The following is a 22,042-nucleotide window of genomic DNA, read 5'->3' as shown; positions in this document are numbered from 1 at the left end:
TATATGCCGCAGACTTTTGAAAGCACCAACTGGCTTTGGGAATTCAGCGATACTGTTCCTGGGTAAAATAGGCCTCCTTTTCCTGACATGAAGGAACACAGAACCCTTATTGCTGACTGATCCCCCTCGCATAGTTTTGACGTTTATATTTTTGCTGGAAGGGAGAGAGAGCCATTATGTGACCTGTGGAATTTATTAATCCATGAAGTAATGCTTCATTTATTTATTCATCGTTCAGAAAACATTTCTTGGATACTTGCTACTTATGCATATGCATGAAAACGACCTGCAGTCACATCCACTGGCTCCAAATAGCAGAATTGTGCCATATGGACTTAGGAGGAAAAAATATTTTAAAAAGTAGAAAGAGGAGTGTAAGTTTCTAGCTCCTATGAAATAGGAAGAACAGACTCAGGCAGAGTAGTGAGCGAGGTGAGGTCTTCCTGGGAGGAAGTCACAGGTTGTGCAAGGCCTGGGATGAACCAGAGGCCGGAGGACAGGAGAGCCAGGGTGGGGTGTCTGCTTGCAGCCCCAGCCCTGGCCACAGGGTCTGAGAGTGGCCTCTCTGCGTGCTAGCACTGACGGCTGCCAACAGGGGCTGCAGAAGATTTGAAGAAGACTGGAAATGGAGGGAGGGCAGGACTAGGCCAGGAGCCTCTCCACAGCACCCTCATTTTGGGGCTGCAGAAGTGGGTTCCTCAGTAGAGGAGAAAAAAGAAAAAGTGGAGAAACAACTTAGCAGGATTCCTTACTTGTGCAACTGAAGAGCCCGAGTGCTCACTAGTGGAAGGTATGGTAGCTTGTGAGGAATGGGCGGCCACAGCATCAACTTTGCGGTGACTGAGGAGCTGTGTAATGTCATCATCTCTTCAAGCTAAGAATCAGGTCTTGGGTTTTTTTTTTTTTTTTTAAGATTTTATTTATTTATTCATGAGAGACACAGAGAGAGAGGGAGAAGCAGGCTCCCTGTGTGGAGCCCGATGTGGGACTCGATCCCAGGACCCCAGGATCACGACCTGAGCTGCAGGCAGAGCCACCCAGGCGTCCCTAAACATTTTCTTTTCTTTTCTTTTCCTTTTTAATTTTTCTTTATTTATTCATGAGAGACACACACAGAGAGAGAGGCAGAGACACAGGTAGAGGGAGAAGCAGGCTCCACGCAGGGAGCCTGATATGGGACTCGATCCCAGGACTCCAGAACCACACCCCGGGCCGAAGACAGGCTCTAAACTGCTGAGCCACCCAGGGATCCCCAACATTTTCTTTTATTATTAGGCAGTCCTTAAGCATGAGAAGTTTAATAGTTTAAAAAAAAAAAGCTAGTTTTATAGATAGAGAGGGAATAAAACTTGCCGAACTTGGTGGAGGACCCTCCTCTGGCTTCCTCGCCTCCATTGAAATGCCCTGGTTGCAGGACTGAAGTGAAATAATTGGTGTGAGCAGCCAGGTGGAGCATCACACCCTGGCCGGGGAGTGAGGTCCATGTGGGCTCTCCCTCCAGGCAAACCCTCTGATTGGCCTTGGAGCAACCTTAGCCTGCTTTCTCCTGACAAGGAGATAAGGTGCAGATATTAGTGCATTGGTTTTGACTCCTGTGACTCCTATCATGCCATATAAATGAAAATCCAGATTTTAGGCAAAGGAAAGTGAAGTCTTTATTGTATCTTAAAAGATACTTTTCTCCTTTTAATAATAGGTTATGTGATGCTTGATGTCTTGTCTTACTAAATTACAAACACCTTGAGATCAGAAACAAGCTTTTCAGATGCTAAGCAGAACTCCAAGTTCACTGTGGTGTTTAGGAGAGGCTTGAATGCATGGGACTCTCTAGAATGGCTGATAATCCCCCACCCTGCTTTGCTCATTATTATTATTATTTAGATTTTATTTATTCATGAGAGACACAGGACCCCAGGATCATGACCAAGGGTTGACGCCCCCCCGCCCAAACTTTACTCTTAAATTTGCCTTTTCTGGGCACCTGGGTGGCCCAGGGGTTGAGCGTCTGCCTTCCACTCAGGGCGCGATCCAGAGTCCTGGGATCGAGTCCCGCATCAGGCTCCCTGTGAAGAGCCTGCTTCTCCCTCTGCCTGTGTCTCTGCCTCTCTCTCTGTGTCTCTCATGAATAAATAAATGAAATCTTTAAAAAAAATTTTGGCCGTTTCTACTTTGGATTTCTCCCTATCTAATAAAAAACGTACTACTTAATATGTACTCCAAAATAGTTCAGAATCCCTTCAGTAGAGAGATACAGCACTCTTAGCCATCAGAATTACTTTTTTTTCAGAATTACTTTTTAAGACTAGTAAACATTTTTTTTTTTAAGGAGTAACAAAAGTTTAAATGAAAGATTTGATTTTAAGAAACCACTGGAGTTTTTTGTTGTTTCTTTAGTTGACTTTTAAAATTTTGCTATACAATTCTGTGATTTTAAATAAATATATAGATCCATTTGACCAACGGCATAATAAGGCTTCGGAATGGTTCTGTCACCCATGGTGTCTGGCAACTGCCGATGTGTTCTCTTTATCACTATAGTTTTGCCTTTTCCAGAATATGACATAAATAGAATCCTACTGTATGTGACCTATTTTACAGTGTGGCCTTTTTGAGATATAATTCACATATCATATAATTTACCCATTTAAAGTATGCAATTCAGGGATTTTTAGTAGGTTCATAGAAGTGAACAACCATTACTGCAGTCAACTTGAGAACATGTTGACCACACAAAAAGAAATCCTGTACCCAAAAGCAGTCACTGTTTTCCCCAATCTCCCCAATCCCCCTTGCCCTAGTCAGCTACTAATCCACTTTCTTTTCATGTAAATTACAGGCAACTGTTTTTAATGATATTTTGTGCAGGGCTTTTGATGTTTCCCAGACTGAACTGTTTCCAATTTGATCAATTTAACATTGCAGAATTTCTTGATGTAATTCATAATGCAATTTCTATAAAGCTCAGTATTGTTGGTGGGACACCGGGGAAACCTTTACTGTGTCTTTTATCAAGGATACTCAGAGTAGTTTTTCTCTTTTAGATCTTTGACCTAAAATAAATGAAGGTCCTCTCCAAGAGAATCCTCCAGATTGTAAAGGGCAGTGTTGTTAACACTGGAAAGTAAATCATTTGGGAGGGAATCCTGGAAAGCTGAGCTTTAATTTCTGAGGGTAAACTGGGCATTCTGCTATCTCCACAGCCCTCTCTATTGCCCAAGGGTGATGATGATGCTCTTAACTACGAGGTTGACTTTGTGGGGAGGTGGTCTCTAGAAGCCCCAGCTCCCTGCCTAGAGAATGGGCATGACCTTAGCTTCTCACGGACTCTCACAAGCATCAAGTGAAATAGGATCATTTGAGCCAATGCTTCTTTGGTCATTCTCTTCTTTGTGAGACGTAATGTCATGTAGGGACAGTGGACAGAGGACCCAGTCACATGACCTGGCTCTACACTTGCACGTATAAATTCTCACTGTTGGAGGTATAATCTCGGGCAAAGCACTTAAATTCTGGTCATCTCCATGTGGCCATCTGTTATGTGACAATTAATTATAGAAAGTCTTTGGAAGTTTAGCCGTGATCATTTATGTGGATATCTTCAAAACATAATAGAGTCTTAAATATTTAGTATTTGCTTTTCTTTTGGGAAAGTAATCATTGTTGGCCATCAGAGTCTTCAGGGAGTTTATTCTGTGCAGCTATATGTAAATTACTGAAAAGATTTTGCAGAGGCCGTGGTAGTCTGGACTTAGATGATACTTGGACTTGAGCCAGCACTGCATTTTGAAATGTTTGTTAAAGCTTAGAAGCAGTGTGTTGCCAAAAAGGAAAGAATGTTTGGATGAACGATGGACAAAGGAGAAACCCACACTGGGATGACTTAAGTTTTCCATGCATTGCTTAGTCTCTGTAGGGAGCAAAAGGAACTTTCTGGCCCCTAGGCCTTCAAATCCAGACAGTCTAACTGAACACTAGCTAATAATGAGACACAGGATCCAATTTGCAATCATCTTTTTAGATGAAAGACTGACCTATCAGGACCAAGGAGGAAAAGGACCTGGGAGTGATTAGTGTTGGTGCAGAAGGGAAAGCAACTTTCTTTCTTAACTGCAAGAGTTTTATAATGATAGCAGCACAGTTATTACTTGGTTTACTTTTGTATCAAGCAATATTTACTTTTCATAAAAATTATAGAAATAGCAATTTTACTGAATATGTGTCCTCTGTTAGGTATGTTATTGATATTCTTGTTATTGATACGGAAACCAAGGCTCAGAGATAATAAATTATCCTTATGAGCTCCTTTAGCTACTAAGTAAATGGAACCTGAGCCAGCTTGACTCCCAAACTGGTGTGTTCTGCAGGCGCACCTCAGATATACTGCAAGTTCAGTTCCCGACCGCCGCAGTAAAGCACATATTGCAGTCAGGAGAGTCAAATGAATTTTTTGGTTTCCCACCGCATATTAAAGTTATGTTTACACCATGCTATCGTCTCTTAAGTGTGCATTCGCATTATGTCTGAAAAAAACAATATACATACCTTACTGAAAAAAATGCTAACCAAAATCTCAGCCTTCAGTGAGTCATAATCACTGATCACAGATTGCCATAATAAGTATAATATTAATGAAAAAGTTTAGAGTATTGTGAGAATTACCAAAATGTGACACAGGGGCATGAAATCAGCAAATGTGGTCAGAAAAAGCAAAGTGCAATAAAATGAGGTATGCCTATATTTAACTTTGGAAGGTTAGTTTCATTTTTTTGAAGATTTTATTCATTTATTTCGGGGGGGGCATGAGTGGGGCAGGGGAAGACGGAGAGGGAGAAGCAAACCCCCCGCCCTAGCAGGGAGCCTGACACCAACAATTTGGGCTTAATCAGAGGCCTCTGGGATCATGACCTGAGCCTGAGATGAAGGCAGACACTTAACCGACTGAGTCACCCAGGCATACTTGAAAGGCTATTTTTTAAAAATCGTGACTTTAATATGTGGAAGGTAATGTCCACTTTAGTTTATCAAGTTGACTTCATACATTTACTTAAATGAAAGCAGAGGAACATGGTTGCTCCTGAGAGATTAATACTAAATAAAAATTATGCAGCAGACATTTTTTGGGCACACACTGTGTATCATTAACACTTGCTAAGTTTTTATTCATTTAATCCTCACTACAACTTTTTGAAATTGGGACACTTATCATCCCCTTTCTGCAGACAAATAAAGATTAATTTCAGTGTCACATGGCTCTGCTGGGTGGAGCTGGAGCTTGAACCCAGGAAGTCTGCCTGGCAAGCTCAACTCCACCGCTGCATGACTCTAATGTCTAACTTCTGTCTTGCAGAGGATAGAAACCCAGATACTAAAAATCGGTCAGAGCAAGAGAGAGCTCCCAATCATGTCAGTTTGGTGTGATTTTTACCATACTCACAGCTTGAAAAGAGGAAGAGCAAAAAAGTTTCTTGAAATTGCACTGAAACTATAAACAGGACGATCAGGAGTTGAAAGCACGATCAAGATTAAGCCAGTTGAACTTATCCACATTAACTTCAGCTGGCAATTCACTCTATTATAGTTGTCACCCTTTGTTGGGAAATTATAATTTTCCTCTTCCACCAAAGCAAAGCAAATAATTTATTTTATAGCTAAGACTGAATCATGATTGGATTAGCCTTTTCTTCACTATGTAGCTTGCATCTTCCTTTTGCTAATTACTTATGTAGCTTGCATTTTTCTTCCCATTAAGCAGTAAATCTTCAGTATCATATACTTGCTAGTTCTTTACCTTAAAATGCTGCTACAAATCCTTGCCGTTTGAAAGGTTAAGACTGTAGTTAATAGATTACTAATGGCAATGGGTAGAATCGTAGGCAAAGAACATCCAGATGGGTTGCATAGCCATCTCCAGTTCATTCCCCTTTGCTTTTTTTGTGGCATTTGTGGCAATGTGTCTAAATGCCTGAGCGAAGCCACTTTATTCCCTGGGAGACAGTATCAACTACACAGCCAGTTTTTTTTTTTTAAGATTTTATTTATTCATGAGAGAGATTTTAAGATTTTATTTATTTAAGATTTTATTTAAGATTTTATTTCATTTAAGATTTTATTTATTCATGAGAGAGAGAGGCAGAGACAGAAGCGGAGGGAGAAGCAGGTTCCCTGAGAGGAGCCAGATGTGGGACTCGATCCCAGGACCCTGGGATCATGACCTGAGCCGAAGGCAGATGCTCAGCCACTGAGCCACCACAGGTGCCCCAACACATTCAGTCCTTTTGCTCAGCCCTTGGGCACTTCATGACAAAGTGTCTCCTATATCATTTATAAATGGCTTTTTCAATTTCTGAATGATGGCTCTCTGAAAAGAAGTTAAAAGAAAAATGGATAAGGCTAGGCTTCAACACTTCCTTTAAAAAGGAAAATGTGTTAAAATCTCTATACTTTCTTTCATTACCAGGATGTCAGGTGATTCTTTGAGTAATCCCCAAATTTCTCCTGTCCTGATGAAGTTGGTAGAAGTGGAATTGCTTTGACATTGACTTTAATTTTTTTTTTTTTTTTTTTTATTTATGATAGTCACAGAAAGAGAGAGAGAGGCAGAGACACAGGCGGAGGGAGAAGCAGGCTCCATGCACCGGGAGCCTGATATGGGATTCGATCCCGGGTCTCCAGGATCGCGCCCTGGGCCAAAGGCAGGCGCCAAACCGCTGCGCCACCCAGGGATCCCGACATTGACTTTAATAGAAAAGGAGCCATTTAATCTCAATGCCAGCCCTTGTGCTCATTATTGGACTTTTAATACACCTTGTGGCCTAACCGGAGACCCTTCTGGTGATTTCCCAGGACTAATAGTCCCCATTGTGGTGGCTTCAGGCTTGATGTGGAGCATAGGCGCTGGGTTACGCTTGTTTTCTATGGGGATGAAGGAGTTCCTAGGGGGAATGTTGCATCAAGATTTTTCCTGCAATTCAGAAGAAACACAGGGCATACTCTTAAATAAACTCTGTTGACTGTCTGGAATCATTGCTGGACTTGTAAGAACCTTCGGGCCATGAAACCACTGCACCATCCTGAACCTGAGCTGGAGGCAGCAGGGAGAGAGCACCTAGCTGAATAGCTTGTGCGAAGTCATTACCTGGTCCCTTGCTCAACCAGAGACTAATGAGAAGAGTCAAAGCCAAAACGGACACTCGGACTGTGATTTGGGTTAATGTATACTCAGGACAGTGATGTACTCATTACCAGACAGACACAGGATGGAATTTGGGGTTAGAAAAGCCAGATGAGTCACTGGTTATGTATCATCATTTTAAAAATGTCTTGTATTGATATGAATGGGAAGGTGTCTTCACAGTGGAGCAAATGGAAGAGTAGAGCCCTACTTTGAGGTATCTCTCTCAAGTCTTCGAAAGAACCAAGTGGTCTAGGGGGGAAGAGTGAAGATGGTAAGTCTTCTGTATGTGAGACTAGTAGGACCAAATTGAAACAGATGAAAGAACTTTAACAAGAGAACAATGATTAACTGAATTACTTCTGGTTTTGACTGCCAGTGGTTCAGGAAATGAACAGGTTGGAAATGTCCCGCTGTTCTAAGTTTTATTTTTAAGGTCAGGAGATACATTATTTCCTTGGAGGCTTCTTTTTTTACTTCTGTCTTGATAGTTTAATCTGAGTACATTGGGGTTTATTGAGACCCTCCCATTTGAAAGTGATTTCGACTTAGTTATGATTAGCCTATTGTTTGTTTATGTAGAATTTAGAGTATTTTATCCTTTATATAGATTTTAAGATCTTAAACATGAAGTAGCATTGTTTTGTCAATCATAAAAGTATCTGTTCCTGGGGAGTTCTGGGTGGCTCAGTGGTTTAGCGTCTGCCTTTGGCCCAGGGCGTGATCCTGGAGTCCCAGGATCTAGTCCCACATCAGGCTCCATGCATGGAGCCTGCTTCTCCCTCTGCCTGTGTCTCTGCCTCTCTCTCTCTCTTTCTCTGTGTCTCTCATGAATAAATAAATAAAATCTTTTTAAAATAAATAAATAAATAAATAAATAAATAAATTCTTAAAAAAAAAATAAAGTATCTGTTCCCTGAGGGTTTATTATAAACAATGAGGTGGAATGACTTAAAATAAAGGGAAATGATAGCAATAGTTTTATAATAGATAAATCTGAGATAAGTAGAAGCGAATTCTGTTTTTCATAAACTGCATCCCAAAGCTAATACTTTGTAAATTCTACCATTTTCTTTTTTAAAAAATTTTTTAAGATTTATGTATTTATTTATTTATTCATGAGAGACAGAGAGAGGAGAACGTGGGACTTGATCCCAGGACCCTGGGATCACGAACTGAGCTCAAGGGAGAAGCTCAACCACTGAGCTACCCCAGCAGCCCTCTATCATTTTCTGTATGGCTATAGTGTAACCATATTTTTGGCTATTAGGTTTACAGAACAAAAGTAAAGTTCACAGAAGCTAAAGTATGATACGAAAGCCAATTCTCTGGCATACCAGCAAATACATTCCAATTATGGGCTCTATTTATCAATTAGAACCTTACTTTTTTTCCCCCTGAGCATTGTTCTGAGTTCAGGTATGGGGTCAGAATGGCAGTGGATAAATTCTAATCCCTATTCATGAATAAGGGCATGGAATTGTAATGTCATTTGGGATCACTACTGTTGGAGTTCACTGGCAGGGCATCATCCGTGGCATTTTCATTGCTATGATTTCAGTTCTGATGTAGAGTTCAGTATTTGATAAGATTCCTAACACAACTGGATGGGGCCGTGCTTTTTCAAAAGAGCAGGTGAGTTGTAGTCGAGGGGTTTTATAGTAGTTCTCAACCGTGGCTGCCCACGGGAGTCAGTTGGGACCTTTTTTTTTTAAAGATTATATTTATTTATTCATGAGAGACACACAGAGAGAGAGGCAGAGACACAGGCAAGGGGAGAAGCAGGCTCCATGCAGGGAGCCCAACGTGGGACTCGATCCCAGGACTCCAGGACCACGCCCTAGTCTGAAGGCAGGCGCCAAACCTCTGAGCCACCCAGGGATCCCGGAGTGGTGGGACATTTAAACCTTCCCATTGCCACACTGGACCTAGACCTAGCCGAGTAAATGGGAATAGCGGGAGACCCAGGTTCAGTACTTTTTAGAGCTCTGGTCGAGATTCTGATTCTGTATCTGCTTGAGAACCATTTCACTAGATCTCACCATCGTGGAATCTTCGGGCCATTATAAGAAAACATTCAGATCAATGAGTTAGGGTGGTCATTTTCCAGCTGAATGTCCTATGTCCTGGAGTATAGAGACATACCCAGAAGAGCTACCTAACTGGAAGTTGCTCCTTCGAGGAAAGCAACTGGAGCAGGCACCATTAGGGGAGTGGACAGCTTCCTGGTGTCAGAGCTCTCATTCCACTGTCTCCCACACACATTTAGGAGCATCTGGAGTGGAACAGGGACACCATCTGCTGGGGCGTCTCATTCACCGAAACGGCATTGTCTTGGCTGTGCTTTAAGGTTTGTGGGATCCACAGAGCTTTCATCCCTTAGGGATTTCCTATTCAGGTGTGGAGTGTCTCCTGCATGCAAGGGGCTGGCTCCTCCTTTCCTGGGACGTGGCTCCAGGCATCCTGAGATTTTAACTACTGGTCTTGACACTTGTCAAAGTGACCCACGAGTGAGATAGGAATATATGTAGGAAACCATGACGTGCATAGTTTTATCAGAACTCATCATCCAGTAGGGTTCTCTGTCTCTGTCTCTCTCTGTCTGTCTCTGTCTCTCTCTCTTTCCACATGTAACAGATTAACTGATGTGCTCAGAAATGAGGAACCTGTTTAGTCAAAGGGCTGGTATGGAGAGATCTGCCCTGTGAACCCCAGGGCAAAGTACCCCATCATAGAGCTGCTTTTTTGTCAGATGTTAGAATTTCTTATCAAGATTGGTTTTGAAAAGATATGTGAAAGCTCTTTGTTGGAAAAGAATGAAATAAACCCCATTTAATCTCCAGCTGAGCCAGGGTGTGAACCTCCTGCCCAATAGAGAAGGAGCAGCACTCTGGGAAACCAATAACCCTTTCCTCTTTCTGCAGCATTCATGGGGGTTCAGTGAGCCACTCGTGTCCATTTAAAGGCTGACAATACCAAAATGCTGGCAAGGATGTGGGGAGACTGCAATCTAAAAATGGGACAGCGACCGCAAGATACCCTTTGGCAGTTTGTTATAAAATTCAACATACACCTGCCTCACAACTCAGCATTTCCACGCCTAGGAGTTTGTGCAAGAGGAATGAAAATGTACATCCACAAAATGACATGCTCAAGAATGTAGACAGCATCTTCTTTCATTTTAAATATATATATATCCCCAAACCCTGGAAATGTCTTGAATACCCATTATCAGAAGAGTGGTTCAATACATTTGGATAGTAGACTTATAAAATGGGATACTCTCAGACAAAAAAAAAAGTTACTGATATATGCAAGAACTGGTTGAGTCTCACAAACATATTCAGGGAAGCACATCAAAAAGAGATACAAATTAGATGATTTCATTTGCATGAAGTTCAAGAACAGTGCTCACAGCGAGGGTGTCACTTAGAAAAGGACAGTGGTCTGTCTAAGGTGATCAGCATGTTTGGTATCTTGTTTTGGAATCTGGGTACGTGAATGTGGACATCTATCAAAATCAATCTCCTATAGCATTTAAGATCTGTGCATTTCATTATATATACATATTTGTTTTGGTGGATAATCAGAATTCATTTTTCTTGATTTCTAAATAATTGTGATAAAATATACATAGCATTTAGCATCTTAACCATTTTTAAGTGTACCGAGGCATTACGTGCATTCATACTGTTCTGCAGCCATCACCACCTTCCATCTCCCGAGCATGCTATATATGGTTTTTCCTTGATAAGAAAAGCAAACTAAAGATAACATCATGTCCTAAGGTCCCATTAAGCTCTAACTGAGGTATTGACCTGGTGCATGCGTGAAGCCAACCCTGACTGTTCTTTTGTCTGTGGCCCCAAAGCGTATCAAATATACCTCTGTGTGGTACCTGTCATGTCTTATCAGCAGTAGCATCGATTTGCCTGTTTCTCTCACTGTTCCCTGAATTCCCGAGGGCAGAGAGCATCCTGCTCATCCTCCTCCCCCACATCCATGTAGGTGAGGCTTTCATGAATGTGTGCTGAACTCCAAATGGTTCTAATGTCAGAATTTGGCTTGGTACATTTCCATGCTCTTCTTCTTTGTTTTTGTTTGTTGTTGTTGTTGTTTTTAAGATTTTATTTATTTATTCCCAAGAAACACGCACAGGCAGAGACACGGGCAGAGGGAGAAGCAGGCTTCCTGCGGGGAGCCTGGTGTGGGTCTCGATCTCAGGACCCTGGGGTCATGACCCGAGCCAAAGGCAGACGCTCAACCACTGAGCCACCCAGGTGTCCCTCCACGCTCTTCTTAAAGAAAATATGAGCCTGTAGTTTTCCCAACTACCTCTGTAAAATGGTTAAAGAAATGGTGTGAGAATTTAGAATTCCTGAAACGGGAAACATTTAGTGTGACTTCCTGGAGCTCCTTGCTCCTATTTAACATGTGTGTTTTTATCTCTTTTCTTCCTTCTTGCTGGAGTCGGCTTCTGGACTCCCACACCCAACACCATGACTTAGGCACTTCCCTTTCTCCTGTGCCTTGTGGTTTCCTGCCCTGCCTCCAAATACTCTATCTAAACAACACAAAAGAGCCTGGGCGACCACTGAAAATATTTTATTCTCCTAGCAGCTCAGAAGAGTTGAAACTAAAACTTCAGGTTTTTCTTCTTCAGAAACTCCCCGATTTCCCAGGAATAAGGAGGAGTATAAGGTAATGGGAAGGATTACCTTACGCTACTGTGTAAGCACCTGGACACAGTGCTTTCGGGCTGTGCCACAGATGGTCCATGGGCAGCCCCTTATTCCTCTTCTGAGCCTGAAAGACAAAAATAGGGTTAATAATGTGATTAAGGGCTTCCATCCCCAGACAGCTAAACAATTTGTACCATTTCTGATTGTCCCTTCCCATTTAGACATGACTTTCAATACAGATTCAGCATTTTATCCTGTCTCCAATTTTTTTTTCCTGTCTCCAATTTTATGCATTTTCTTCACAATAAGGCTACCAGCTCACATCAAAAAAAATAAAAAATAAAAAAAAAATAAAATAAATGCTTTGCCGAGGGCTTTAAAGCATTTAAAGCCTGCTTTCAGCCTATTTTATGATTTTCATCTTGTTACTGTTGAATTAGGGTTAGAGCATCTCTGCTTTTGATAGCATTCATATCAACACTTGGGTCTTTTGGCCTTTTACTAAATTTTTAAAATTATAGGTTTAAAATGTAATGAAACACTCCAGTAACTGCATCCACTGTCACCTTGTACTAAGTAAAGACACTGCTCCTGATGACTCTAGACTTGGAGTGGTGGGCAGCATCAGCCATGCAGTAAAGGAAAAGGTGGATCTGCTGGCTGATGGAGAAAGTCTGCATTTGGTGCAGAGATGCACCATTTTAGTCTAGAAGTTGAACATGTGTAAGTGAAGACCGTTTGGAATTTAAGGAAGTTTCATTTTACAGATGGGAAACCCATTCATTTATTCATCAGCGAATACATGAAGAGAGGCTATTAAATGCCAGCTTCAATTCTCGTTGCTCTGGAGAGAGTGAACAAAAGACACAGGGCTCTGCTCTAACGGTGCCTGCGTTGCCAGTCAGGACTAAAAGACAATAAATTGGGATGCCTGGGTGGCTCAGCGGTTGAGCTTCTGCCTTTGGCTCGTGTTGTGATCCCAGGGCCCGGGATCGAGTCCCACATCAGGCTCCCTGCATGGAGCCTGCTTCTCCCTCTGCCTGTGTCTCTGCCTCTCTCTCTTTCTCTGTGCCTCTAGTGAATAAATAAATAAAATATTAAATAAATAAATAAATAAATAAATAAATAAATATTATAAGTGCTTTCAGACTGGATGAAGGGGCTCTGAGGAAAGTAAGGCTGAGTAATGTGACAGAGGGCATGTTAGGGGGGCACTACTTTAGCTACGTTGGTGGGGGGTTGGGGGTCTCTTTGAGCTGTGATCTGAGTGATGTGGAGGACAAGGAGAGGGAGAAGATTTTAGACAGAGGGGACAGCAAGTTCAAAGGTCCTGAGGTGAGGATGAGCTTGAGTGTCTGCAGAGAGGAAGGCTGTCTCCTATGGCTGGAGCCAGAGGGCGAGAGAGGTCGGAAAGGCAAGCAGAGGGCCCTCTCCAAGCACCCCCACCTTCTCTAATCGAGGGCTCTGAAGACTCTGGTAAATAACTTAGCTTTTATTTTAAATCCTGAAGAAAGCTGCAGGAGGGTTGTAATCAGTAGATAAAGATTTCGCTGTGTGGGGGAATGCAGGGGCGGACAGTGTTGGCAGATTTGGCAAATAAAAATACAGGATGCCAGATGAAACATAAATGTCAGGTAAACGATGGACTTTTTAAAATATAAATGTGTCCCATGCCATGCTTGGAATATACTTATACTAAAAGTAATTTCCTGTGTCTGCAGAATTCCGATGTACCTGGGTGTCCCTGGCTTGGATCTGGTGGTTGGGGCACCCATGCGCTTGACCCTGGGGCCGGAGGGTCAGACCGGGGACAGCTAGTGCTTGCTGATGACAAGACCTTGCCGCTGGGTTGGATTTGGGGAGTGAGAAAAAGGCATCTCGGTTTTCAACCTCAAGAGCTGAGGGTGCCCTTTACCGAGATGGAGGTGGCAGGAGGGGTCGTGTGTGTACGTGTGTGCTGAGGACGTGTCTTATTTAAGGGTATAGCAAACAGGAAGCGGAGACACGGAAGCCTGACTCTGAGTGAGCTGAATGTCATTGTGATTTGTTCCCCATCTGTCCCCGTCCCTTCCAGGCCTCTCTCTTCCCTCTCCCCATCTAGTGGTGCTCGGCTCTAATCGAAGGAGAGGAATAATTCAGAACACAGAGCGTGGCTGGGACGAGCCACTTCCTAAATGGACCCCAAAATGGGAAAAATAAATGCACTTCCTGGAGACCTAAAGGGTATTTCTATTTCATTGTGTGCCTCTTTCATAGTGTACCTCTGAGGATACCTTGATAGGAGTAATGAAGGAAAACAGTTTTTGCAATGAAGTGGTTGTGTGGGCGGTGAAGGACAAACAATTTCAACCAGGCTCAAGGTGTCTGCGTTAGAACACCTGTAGAACCCAGCATTCCAACTGGACCCTCCCATGGTTACACTTAAGTGTTTTCTGAAATTTTAGCCCAAATAAGAAGTTCTTTCGAGTAAAAAAACGAGTTTGGAAAGCACAGTTGCAAAACTGAATATCCTGATAAAAAGTATTTTTTTTTAAAAAAAAGAACTACAAATATTATAATTTCCTTTAAAGTGAACATTGTGAAAAGTTCCTTCACCTTGACTTTACTTTTATATAGTATAAAGCCACTTTACCAGATAAGCATTTTGATTCGACAGGGTTTGGAGGTAAAATGGCCTCACATCCAGGGAATGTTTTATTTTATTTTTTTAAGAGATTTATTTACGTATTTATTTGGAGGGGGGCACAGAGGGAGAGGGAGCAGCAGACACCCCCCCCTTCCCGAGCAGGGAGCCTGATGCAGGGCTCTGGGATCAAGACCTGAGCTGAAGGCTGAGCCACCCAGGCGCCCCAGAGAATGTTTTAAATCAAAATTGGATGTATCCCATGACTTTTTCTTTTTTTTTTTCTACATGTTCTTTTGTCTCTCTGTCTCTCTCTTTTTTTTTCCCTACCTCTTCTATTTAAATCTTTTAGGTAAGAATTTTACCAAAAATTCGCATTAAAATATAAACAGTTAATAAAGTTTACTACGTCATTCTCTTTCCAAAGAAACTCGCATTTTTGTAGGGGGACAGAGTAAGTCAAATCAGTGTAAGCATTATCCGTATTGTTTGCTGCAGCTGCCCTCAACCCCCATACGGATTCTAGTTCAGGGGTCTGTCAAGTGCAGAGCCCAAGATTCCATTTTTAACAAGCGCCCCAGTCATTCTGGTGAACTGGCAAGTCTGGAATCCGCTGGCCTGAGTGAGGGGGTAATAAAGTGGTCATGATTGAATTCCGTCTACGCTAGAAGTATGAGCGAAGGAGCCTTTCCAGGGACTGAGAGAGAAATAATTGCACACAAATGATTTCATTAGATATACGGTATGATACAGCCGAGTGTCTTCTAGGGGCTTGGCAACATCCTGGGCGCCGGCCACACCCCGGGGAATACAGCCAGGCCAGGGCTGGGCCTGAGCTGGGCAGGGACCCGGGAAGAAGGAGGTGGCTTCTGCCTGTAGGTTCTGGACAGGGTTTCCCACAGGACACGGTGCCCCAAATGGGTGATTGGAAACAGGAAGGAAGCTGCTGGGAGAGTGTGATATTCCAGGGAGGGGGCAGGCCTGAAGGCCTGGAGGGATGAAAGGCTGTGTGTGTGCATGTGTGTGTGCGTGTGTGTGCGTGTGTGTGTGCATGTGTGTGCATGTGTGTGCGTGTGTGTGCATGTGTGCGCGTGTGCGTGCGCATGTCTGTGCGTGTGTGTCACGTGTGTGTGCATGTGTGTGTGCATGTGCATGTGTGCATGTGTGCGCCTGTGTGTGCGTGTGTGTCACGTGTGTGCATGTGTGTGTGTGCATGTGTGTGTGTGTGCATGTGTGCGTGTGTGCCTGTGTGTGTGCGTGTGTAGGGGCGCGGTACTGAGCGCGGCTGGTCTGTAGGATGGACGGGAATGACCTGAGTGGCCTGTAACACCAGGAAGGTAGGTCCCTGAGGAGGGAGCTGCTTGCCAGGCTCTGAGGAGCGAGTAGTCGGAGGGAGAGAAAGAATGTGGGTGTTTCTGGAAAGACACCCGGAGAGTGGAGCGTGGGGAGTGGAGGGGTGCGGGGAGGGCAGGGGCAGCAGGAGGAAGGAAGGCCCAGTGGGAGGGTTTGTACAGCTCCGTGGAGTATGGGGGCGCTGGGGTCGGGGCAGACTTCAGGGGCTCTTTCTAACGGGCATGGGGCAGCCCTGCGCCTCCCTGAGGGCCTGTGTGCTTAATGCCAAGGCCCGAGAGGGCCCCGTTCTTTTGGGCCCAAATGTTTCCTTCAGATGAGGGCGCAAGCGGAGGCGAGGATGGTCTGATTTCCTGATGGGAGAAGTGCTCGGTCCCGCCGGAGCTGGGGGTGCTGACCGCGGGGCTGGACCAGGCCCCACCAGCTGCCCCCCCCCCCCCGGGACCCTTCCCGAGGCCCCCGCGCTGATCCAGACGGCAAGGCCCTGGGGCGGCCGCGTTGCTGGCACCTCCCTCCCGCCAGCCTCAGTCTCCCCTGCCAGGCCCGAGGACACTCAGCCTCAGAACGAAATCCAGGGACCGACTGACTTGGTGAAACAAGGGTTCAGGAAGTCGCTGTTCTGTTGAGTCCCCTGTCCCTGTTCCTTTTGTTTGTGACCGTGGAGCCAAGTCTCAAACAAACACAGAAAAGGTGAACGATGCTAGTGGGTGTGTTTCCAGGGGGGTCCGGGGCCAGCTAAACTCGGCCTGGGCTCTTCGCCATCTGTCCACGCCTGAGGTTTCACCTGCTTTGAATTAGGATGATTTAATAGTGTCCAGTTAGACTGGGAGAGTACTTAGGGGTTTGTTAATTAGATGAGAACAGCACATTTTACGATACTTCTGTTAATCCCGGGTTGATGGCTGAGGCCATACTCTGTTTTAGAGCCTTATCTATTATCTGTTCTTTTTGGAGATGTGTCTTTTTTTTTTTTTTTAAGATTTCATTTATTTATTTGTGACAGACACAGAATGAGAGAGAGAGAGAGAGGCAGAGACACAGGCAGAGGCAGAAGCAGGCTCCATGCAGGGGGCCTGATGTGGGACTTGATCCCAGGACCCCAGGATCACGCCCTGAGCCGAAGACAGGCACTAAACCGCTGAGCTACCCAGGGATCCCCAAAGATGTTTCTTATTTAATTTCTCTCACACTGTGCAGGGGCTATCTAGTCCCTGGCATTCTAGAACTGGGTGCTGCAACTCTTACTGTTCTTTGCCCGATTTTTGGGAACATACACTCTGTGATTTCGGATCCCCTCGAGCTTCTGATGTCCAGGTTTAATTATATTAATTAGAGTTTTTTCAATATGTTTTATTATGTTCAGTTTCTTTGAAAATCAATATCTGTGTGAAACGCAAACATTGAAGTATTTGAGGTTCTAGACTAAGTCCCTGAAAGCTGGGGTTCTGCTGGTTCACCTGGCCCCATCCAGGTTGCTGGACCTTGGGCATCACAGTCTGTCAGATAAGAAGGTTGGACCAGTTAGTGGTTCTGAAACTTTGAATGTTTATTTCATAATTTAGCAGATTTGAGAGAGAGAGAGCATGTGAGTGTGTGTGCATGCTCATGTGCTTGTGCAAGTGGGGAAGGGGAGGGCAAGAAGTGGGGGAAGAAGAGGGGAAAAGGGAAGATGGGGCAGAGAGAGAGAGAGGGAGCAAGAGAATCTTTAAGGAGGCTCCCAGCTCAGAGCTCAGAACCCAACCTGGGCCTATCCCACAATCCTGGGACCATGACCTGAGCCGAAATCAGGAGTCAGACTGAGCCACCCAGGCACCCCAGTGGTTCCTGAACTTTAGCAGGAATAAGAATCCCCCAGAGGGTTTGCACAAACCTACAGAGTTTGATTCCAAAGGTTCTGGTTGGGCCTCAGCATTTGCATTTCTTACCCATTCCCAGGAGATGCTGAGCTTGCTGGTCTAGATGACCTTTGAAGTCTTCTCCAGCTCAGAAAATTTGATTCTGTGTTCCTCTATAAAGCATCAAGTGGGGCCTTGTAACATTTTGCAAATAGATGTTTGTGTCTGCCCATTTCTGCCCTCAACTTCACAGATGTTTTCTGTAATTACTCCTTTTTGCTCCTACAGATTTCTTCCAGTCACACCTCTGGGGTCCTGTTTCTCTGCTCCAAAGGCTCACTCCAGCCACTAAAAAAGCCATTACTTGTCAGCATCTAAAGGCCAAGTCACACCACATTCACAGTGTGCAGCCATCCTGGGGTGGGCAGTGGCACTCAGTGGTCCTCACTTCTGCTGTCTAAAGTGTGGACTCACTCACTTCTCTAGTCTAAAGTGTGGACTCTTGATGGGGGGGGGGGGGGTTATGGTGTTTTTGTTTTTGTTTTGCAGTACACCCTGGAGAGCAAATGGTGCTTACCTGACAACACACATCTTAACTCTCTCTCCATTGCTTATTATTTCTGTCACCTTGGGAAAGTCTCTTTACCTCTCTAAGCCACAACTTTCTCAACTGTTAAATGGAGTTAATTTACTTCAACAAATGGAGTATTTGTTGAAGAATTGTTCTAAGGATTAAATGAAACAATCCCTGTAAACTGCTTGATGCAGTACCAGGTCCATAGTAGGTGTTAAATAGCTGTTAGCTTTTTTCTGGTATGATCAGCAGCAATGTCTGGATGGGGAAAAGACAACTTTTTTTTTTTCTTGCTTAAGTCTATTAAAATGTACTTTAATAATAATTAAATTCTCCGTACTTAAAAAGAAGATGAAGCAGCACGACCAAAAAAAAAAAAAAAGACATTTAAGGATAAAACAGAACATAGATTTTGATTTCTAAATATTTGATAAGCATGTATTTACTATATTTCACAAGCTCTAAGGCAAGCATATTTTTACATTTTAACACTTCTGAAATCACAGTGAAAGGCATCTTAATAATCTGCAGGGTAGCCATTCTGTTTTGTTTTCTTTTTTAAGATTTTATTTATTGAGAAAGAGAGAGCATGCAAACGGAGAGGGAGAGAGAGAATCTCAAGCAGACTCCCATGAAGAAGCGTGGATCCTGGCACAGGGCTTGATCCCACAACCCTGAGATATGACCTGAGCTGAAATCGAGAGTCAGATGCTTAACTGACTGAGTCACTCAGGTGCCCCCTGTTTCGTTTTCTTTAGCGGTACATAAAATAATGATGTAAAAATCAATAGTATTTTAAGTTCAGGAAAACTTAAAACTTTGAGTAAATCAATTTGGTAATTCCACTTTATACTAAATTATTTCTGTGATAGTCTCATTTGTTAGCTAAGTCTTGAGAAAAATTTTTATCAAGTAGATCATTAGCTAAAGAACTACTGGCTTTAAAGAAATACTTATTTTATTTTGGGTTTTGAAGGCAGAAAGGTAAAATGTTGGAGAGAAATATTGGGTGTGTGTTAAATGTGCTTTTAATATCAATAAATTGCAACTGATGGGGTTGTGTTTCCCACTGTATACTATTAAACATTCTTATTTCCTCATTTAAAAATATTGCTTCTAGGGCTAAATTTCCTAATTTAGCCTTCTAGATCTTCTCAGATTACATTGGATGATTTTGAAAAATTTATGCCTGATTTCCAAACATAATAACCATTCTGGAAGGATGTGGGCAAAATGTAGATCACAGAGCGATGGAGACATGTATTTACATCACAGGGCAATGATGTAGATGTTGCCCTGGAACAATTGTTCTAGATGGGTATCCTGTCTTTGATGATGATTCCTGAGCACCAGATGTTAGGGAAGATATAAATCCCTCATCATGTACTGAATTTCACAATGCCCCACCCCTGAGCGAAGAGCACAGACTGACTTCCATCTGGCTCTCTCCTAGAAATGTGGGAATAGTGACACTGCTCTTGAGACTCTGCAGAATAATTAAATGCTGCCCCAGGCGGTGTGTGTAGGCATGTGCGTGTGTGTGTGTGTGTGTGTGTGTGTGTGTTATATCAGAGAGAAAACTTCAAAATTACCAGAGAGAATATTTAAAAATAAAAACTTAATTAGGGGTAATGGTGGAGGTCAGGGAGAATTATTATTTTGAAACAGCTCATTTCATGTTTTGATATGCTGGGTACACTAATAATATTTTGTCAAACTTGCAAAGTTGTGGGAGTGAGAAAGGAGAAGCTGGTGCTGCTGAGCTGGTGACATGAACTAAAGAAAGAAGGAAAGGAAAGAGTTTCCTAATTATGTGCACACCAGGTAATTATCCTCTGTTAATACGAAGACATACTCGGCTCCTTGGAGATGGCTATGCCTTACAGTATTTACACCTCCAGTGTTTCTCTTATAATGTGCTCAACAAATGAAAATGACCCCAGATTCATGGATGCATAGAACTTGAGCTGGAAGAGAAGGAGATTTTGCTTGACCCAGGTGGTTTACAAGTGAGGAGATGGTGTAGGTCCAGGAAAAGTTAGGGAATATATTGGGATGCTCAGTGCTAGAGACTTTGAGGGCTTCCTCCAAATATCTTGATTTGAAGTCCCATGTTTGTCAAATACGGTTACATAGATAGGACTAATTTAAACTAAATAACCTGTTGTCTTAGTAGAAGTTTGTTGGGTTTCCATAGAGACCTACTTTTGCTAGCTTAAGCAGAAATGGGGAATTGTTGGAAGGAAGTTGAGGCATTGCCCAAAATTGTCCAGAACTGAAGGAAACGCTGAGCAAGCAAAGCCGCGGTGGGAAGGAACCTGGGTGGCCTCGGGACAACCACAGCTCCTGGACCTCCTGCTGCTGCTGCTGCTGCTGCTGCTGCTGCTTCAGCTCTGCTCCCTGGCCACTCTGCCTCTGATCCAAACGTGAGACTCTGCAAGGCTGGCCTCACCGTGAGTGTGGTCTGCTCACACAGGCCTCGCTGACCAACATCCTATCCCTCCCTCTCCTGTGACGCTGTCCTTTCTTTACTGTACATATCGTCAACTACCAATCTTAGCGTTTACTTGTTTGCCTCTGGAGATTTTATTTTTTAAAAGATTTTGTTTATTCATTTGAGAGAGAACCAGAGAAAGCACGAGCACAAGTTGCAGGGAGGCACAGAGGGAGAGGGAGAAGCAGGGTCCCCACTGAGCAGGGAGCCCGACGTGGGGCTCCATCCCAGGACCCTAAGATTGTGACCTGAGTGGAAGACAGATGCTTAACCAGCTGAGCCACCCAGGTGTCCCAACCGCTGGAGATTTTAAAATACCGATGCCCAGGCCTAACCCCTAGAGATTCTGACATAACTAACTGATCTGGGGTGGAGTCTGGGCACTTATTTTTAAAAGCCCCCCTCATGGTTCTAAGGCACAGACAAGGCTAAGAATTGTGGCCTTACACATTGGTAGAGTGTACTGCTATAAGCACTGCAGCTGAGAATCTGCATCAAGAATGAGAAATCTAAAAAAATCATTAAGAAATAGTAAGGTGTTGATTTGCAGGTCGCAACACAGGACTAAAATTAACAGGAGCCCTCCCTGATGGAGTGCTTGCCAGGTGCTCTGGGTGCATTCCCTCACTTAATCCTGACAGTGGCCTTACCTACAGTGGCAATAGCCTCATTTTCCAAATGAGTCAACTGAAACTGAGGGTTTAAGTAACTTCCCAAGGTCGATCAGTAGGGTTCAAGCTCAGCCCATGCCCACCGTCCTCTGACAAACACAACCATTAGGCTGAGAGCGCAAAGATTCTGAGTTTCTGTGTGGGGACCACGCAGGAGCAGTGGTGAGGATCCTCCACCTGTCTGAAGGTTAAAACGGCCAACCGTGACGTCCCTGACAGGATGGCTGTTGAATGTTGGGATACATTGCCAAGAGAGAACACATTTTTAGTAAAACTACTAGGTGAGAAAGATGATCTCAATTATTGCAAGAAAAGCAGAACTTGCTGGGTGTTCAAGGCTAATTCACAGAAATGTGAAGAATGTAAATGTGCGAGAGCCTGAACCTAAAAGTAGTTTAGGTCAAAGAGGAGAAAGAAGTGGTGGGGGAAAGAGAGGTGAAATTTTGAATTTGTCTTTTTTAGGAAATTGAGATATTGTGTCTCATTTGGTAAGGAGAATGGGAAAGGTAAATGTGAATGGTCTGTTGATACAGTTGCTTTTTATAAAAATAACGGAATAGAATAGGCTTCACACTGCAGGGTCGAGAAAGCCTCCCCTCTGCCTGTGCGATTTAGAAATGGACTTTAACAGAGGGATGGACA

The 22,042-nt window shown here is 43.5% G+C and overlaps 1 protein-coding gene across 3 annotated transcripts in view; it reads left to right on the top strand.

Moving 5' to 3' along the window:
* LYN (LYN proto-oncogene, Src family tyrosine kinase) overlaps positions 1-22,042 on the top strand; it is a 117,134-nt gene that overhangs the window by 12,188 nt on the left and 82,904 nt on the right. The window contains exon 1 of one of the 3 annotated variants that reach the window (XM_041769071.1): positions 20,676-20,688. The exons of the other annotated variants lie outside the window; for them this stretch is intronic. The gene's annotated coding sequence lies outside the window, so the exon portion shown is untranslated. Of the gene's footprint in view, positions 1-20,675; positions 20,689-22,042 lie in introns of those variants that run through there. 3 annotated transcript variants of the gene reach the window in all.

This window comes from Vulpes lagopus, chromosome 9 (genome assembly GCF_018345385.1).
Source record: "Vulpes lagopus strain Blue_001 chromosome 9, ASM1834538v1, whole genome shotgun sequence".
In the NCBI taxonomy this organism is placed as follows: domain Eukaryota; kingdom Metazoa; phylum Chordata; class Mammalia; order Carnivora; family Canidae; genus Vulpes; species Vulpes lagopus.
The sequence above is the reverse complement of the archived record's forward strand: the minus strand, read 5'-3'. Positions and strand labels throughout refer to the sequence as shown.